This window comes from Puma concolor, chromosome E1, assembly GCF_028749965.1.
Source record: "Puma concolor isolate L17-30 chromosome E1, mPumCon1.1.hap2, whole genome shotgun sequence".
Classification (NCBI taxonomy): domain Eukaryota; kingdom Metazoa; phylum Chordata; class Mammalia; order Carnivora; family Felidae; genus Puma; species Puma concolor.
The window spans coordinates 44,786,751-44,791,958 of record NC_141680.1 but is presented as its reverse complement, the minus strand read 5'-3'; positions in this window follow the sequence as shown (position 1 = coordinate 44,791,958).

Sequence of the window (5,208 nt, the reverse complement as noted above, 5' to 3'; positions counted from 1 at the left end):
CCGGGCGGCGAGCTGCGGGGTGGGGGGAGGAAGTCAGGCTGCAGGCCGCGGGGGACAGAGGGCTGGGCCGGGGGCAGGAAGCTGCGGCGCGGGCTCCCCCCTCGGCGATTTTCTAACTTCTGCTGTCGCTCCCCGAGCGCGCAAACCGCATTTCGCCGCCGCCGCTACGCACCCTGCCCCCGGGGGGCGGGCTGGAGGGAGGGGGCGGGCGCCGGGAGCCGGCCGGGGGTCCGCCGCAGCCATGGCGCTGCGCGGAGGGGGCCGGCGACCCGCTTCACCTGCCGCAGAGGCGGCGGCGGGCGCCGTTTCACCTGCCGGAGCGGGAGGCGGCCGAGGCGAGGCAGAGGCGGCGGCGCGCGCGGCGGCGCCTCCGGGTCCTAGAACCGCATGCTCCCGCTCGCTCCGAGCCGGGGATCGGCGGGGTCTGGGTGAGGGGGGTCACGGCCTGGGAGTCGGAAGGGGCAAACCTCCGGGAGTCGGAGGGGGCAAACCTTGCCGAGGATGCCAGCAACTGCGTGCTCGGCTTGGAGACCCATGACGGTGCGGCGTTGGGGCGCAAGGGCTGGGTCCCCCTCTCGGATTCTGGACTGAGAAGGTGGGAACCCCCTTCCAGGCCCCCTACCCCTTGTTTCTCCCCTCATCTGTTTGGTCCAGAGAGGAGCTGAGGATCAGAGGGAACCATCTGCAAATGAGAGCCCCCAAGCATGGCGAGGAGCGCATATCCAGGCCAACCAAGACCCCCGGACCTGTCCCACACTGTACCAACTCTGCGCCCATACCGACATCCCCAGGGTTTTATAACGAGGGCGCCTATGGGAAAAGGCAAGGTACGGGAATCTGGGGATCACCAAGGCGGTCTCAAGGAGAAGCGCAGGGGTTGGGGAACAGAGGATTAAAGCCAGCATCCAGGCTGAGAAAGGAGCAGGCTCCGCAGAGGAGAAAAAAAATATCTCCTTGACGCTGTCCCCTCCAGGGACGTAGGGTGGCCTCTCACCTTGGTGAATAACAATCCCTGAAGTCTAGCAATTACAGAAATGCTTCCAGAGGTCTTCTTTCATTCATCCCTACAGTGACTGGGGAAGGTAGGTATTGACATCTTCATTTAGAGATGGGAAAACAGACTCAGAGTGGTTAGTTGACTTGCCCAAAGGCACACAACTAATAAAGGTCAGAAACAGCCCTACTCTCTGCCCACCTTCAAAATCCACACTGCCTTGGAGCTGCTGCCCTAGCCCCCACTGCCCCTCTCATCCAGGGTGGGCCAGAAAGGTGAGTGAGTATTGGGAGGACTATAGAACCCCAGCTCTGAGACACAATCTCCAACCTGTATTTGAGGCCCTTCTCCCTCAGTTGCTCTTATTGTTCCCCATCGAATCTATGGAGATCCCCAGCTGCCCCTCCCTGCACTTCCAAAACATTGAGGATGGAGGGCCCACTACATGAGGCCTGGATTTTCTCTAGGCCAGGCCAGAGGCCATAAGTGTCCCTTCCCCTTATAGCTTCCTCTTCCTTCTACCTTCCCTTTCACATGCAGAACCACTGACAAATTTCAGCAGGAGCTGGGAAATTTACCTAATTTTAAGGAAGGCCCTGGGATGAGACAGCCCCTTCCCCCAGAATGACCTGATTTAAGTGCTTCTTCTGCCAAGGTCACCAGCACGTCTGGTGGATGAGAGATGTGGTTACTTATTTCATGTCCCAGCCAGGGACGCACAGGTAAGACAAAGCAGGATTTTCCTGGAACCTGCTACCAAGGTGATCCATTCTGTGCCCACTACCCTTATCCTCAGCTGACCTGGGGTTCTTGCCCTTGACGTTAGCTAGGACATCTTTTTTTATTTCTTTTTAAAGAATTTAGTCCCTGATCCCCTCAATGCTTGTCCCTTTCCTTTTAACAACAAACCTTTAATTTACACTAGCTGTGTGCCCAGCACTGTGCTCACTCCTGTTGATTCAGTGGCAGATGAAAAGAGTCCCCATTATTAGACTGCTCACAGCCTAGCAAGGGACAGACTCCAAACACATCTGGGAGAGTAGCTACCATCAGGCAGACTGGTAGCAGGTGTTCATGCTTCCCCTTGCCCAGAACTACTTCTTCCGGTAGGTAAGAGAAGGATGGGAGTTGTGCGCTGCAACTGAAAATCCGAGCAGGGTGGGGAGCCTCCAATGAAGTAGTTGCCAGCCTAAGCCCTCCATTCCTGGGGATGCTCTGGCCATTGCCAACCACTGCCACCCAAGGCCTGGTGGAAACAAGGCTAAGCTACATAGAACCTCTTACGTGGAAAATTATGAACTCAGCAAGCCTACATTCTGTCTCGCGCGTGCTGATCAGAAATGTGAGGCACAAAAAAAGGGAGAGCATTGAATCAATGATTACCTAATAAATTTGGTTGGCTTGGCAGGAAGTATCTTTCCAATCGTGGTCCACAGAGGAGGAAATCCTAGAAGGGAGGCTTGGTGAAGTTTGGAACCAATGCTTTGGTGGATCTGTGCTTCCACCTGCTGGACGTAGGAGGTATGACAGCCAAGACAGGGCGAGGCCTCCAGAAGTGATGGAGATGGAGTCACAGCGTGGGTGACATTTCTAGACTGTTGTGGCCTTGTCACCTCCGATGGAGAAATTGTGCTGTCACTGGGGACACTCAGAGCTTAGATGACTGAGCAGGTCTCCCCAGGAATCTTCCTCCCTCTGCCTGATGACCATTACTCATCGAGCGCCTCTTCAAATTAAAAAAAAATTTTTTTTTTAGGGATGCCTGGGTGGCTCAGTGGGTTGAGCGACCGGCTTTGGCTCAGGTCATGATCTCACGGTTTGTGAGTTCGAGCCCCGCATCGGGCTCTGTGCTGACAGCTCAGAGCCAGGAACCTGCTTCTGATTCTGTGTCTCCCTCTCTCTCTGCTCCTCCCCCACTCATGCTCTGTCTCTCTCTGTCTCAGAAATAAATAAACATTTTTTAAAAATTGTCTTTAATTTTTTTAAGATAATACATACATGTGCTCAGTTATGTTTTTTTGGTTTTTTTTTTTTAACGTTTATTTATTTTTTTTGGGGGGGGGACAGAGAGAGACAGAGCATGAACGGGGGAGGGGCAGAGAGAGAGGGAGACACAGAATCAGAAACAGGCTCCAGGCTCTGAGCCATCAGCCCAGAGCCCGACGCGGGGCTCGAACTCACGGACCGCGAGATCGTGACCTGGCTGAAGTCGGACGCTTAACCGACTGCGCCACCCAGGCACCCCTGCATGTGCTCAGTTTACAAGAAAAGCAGTTTTAATGCATCTTTCCAGAAAAGTTTAGGGCATATACAAGCCGAATGTGTGTGTGTGTGTGTGTGTGTGTGTGTGTGTGTGTGTGTGTGTTTGGTACACAGTCTACAATTTGGCACCTTGATATTTTCACTTAATCGACACAGTCGATTTTCACAAAATCGACACAGTCCTCCATCATATGGGTGTGTCACAATCTATTTCACTAGTCCCCTCCTAGTGGGTATTTTGGTTATGTCAGTCTTTTGTTGCTACAAACAATGGTGCTTGCAGGAAATATCTCAGTACATATATTTGTCTGCACTTGTGTGTGTAGCCGTAAGACAAGTTTATCAATATGACAATGCTGAGTCAAAGGTTCTGCACTTTTTAAAAGTTTATCTATTTATTTGAAAGAGAAAGAGAGAGAATGTGTGCCCGGATGCGGAGCTCGATCCCACGAACCATGAGATCGTGACCTGAGCTGAAATCAAGAGTCAGATGCTCAACTGACTGAGCCACCCAGGCACCCCAAAGGTTATGCACTTTTAAATTTGGGGTTGATTTTTGGGAATTTGGATAGATTTGGAATTGCCTTCCAAAAAGTTTGCACCAATTTGCAACCCCCAACAATGGAGGACAGTGCCCGTTTTCCCACATCCTCACTCTATTATATTATAGGTATTATAAGGCCTTTTGATGTTTGGTGAGGCCTATTTGAAAGTCTTTGTCATAGGCTGGTAATGATCTGTCTTTTTCTCCAAGGCAGAGACTGTATCTTTTCTATCCCTATACTTCCAGTGTAGGATCTAAATATGAATGAAAGTAAACAGGATTGCATTTTGGTGGGGATGAAGGGAAAGGGTAGAAGGTTAGAGCTAAGCAGGAAGTCTGTTTTTTTTTTAATGTTTATTTATTAATTTTGAGAGGGGAGGGAGGGGCAGAGAGAGAGAGAGAATCCCAAGCAGACTCCACGCTGTCTGTGCAGATGTGGGACTGGATCCCATTGAACCATGAGATCATGACCTGAGCTGAAATCAAGAGTTGGACACTCAAATGACTGAGCCACCCAGGCAGCCCTAGGAAGCCTGTCCTTAAGGGTCACTCTCATTTCCAGGCCTCAGTCAAGCCTCTGCCCCAAACCCAACAGCCCTCCTCTGGCAGGAGCCTCCCAGATTTTGAGATCTGAGATGGAAGGCCCAAATTCCTGAAACAGCTCTCACTTAGCTCTCCTGCATCCCAGGGATGGGCATCATCATCTCTGAGACCCCTAAAGACTAGAAATAAGGGGTGCCTAGATGGCTCAGTTGATTAAGCACCTGATTCTTGATTTCGACTCAGGTCATGAACTCACAATTTGTGAGTTCAAGCCCCACATAGGGCTCTGTGCTGACAGCACGGAACCTGCTTGGGATTCTGTCTTTCCTCTCTCTCTCTGCCCTTTGCCCCACTCTCAAAAATAAATAAATAAACTTTAAAAAAAAAAAGCTGGAAATAAGTCAGGTGTTCAGCTATAGGGGTCAGTGAAACCAGCAATCCAATAGACCTTTCTGCAATGATGAAAATGTTTCCTTCTATCAGTGCTGTCTAGTATGACAGCCACTGGCCATATGTAGCTATACTGAGCTCTTGAAATGTGGCTAGTGCAACTGAGGGAATGAATTTCAAATTTGACTTAATTGTAATTAAGTTCAGTGTAAATAGCCACATGTAGCTACTATACTGGACAGTGAAGGGTTAAATAAACATAGTATATCTCCACAATGGGAAAATATGCAGCTATAGAAGAAGGAAAGGGAGAAGGAGAAGGAGAAGGAGAAGGAGGAGAGGAGAAGGAGGCGGCTGTCAGATATTGATATGGAAAGATCTCCAGGATATTTTGAAGCAAAAAGACAGTGCAAAACAGCATATATGCCATGCTGTCTTTTGTGTAAGAAAGGGAGGTGGAGATAAGAATAAATGT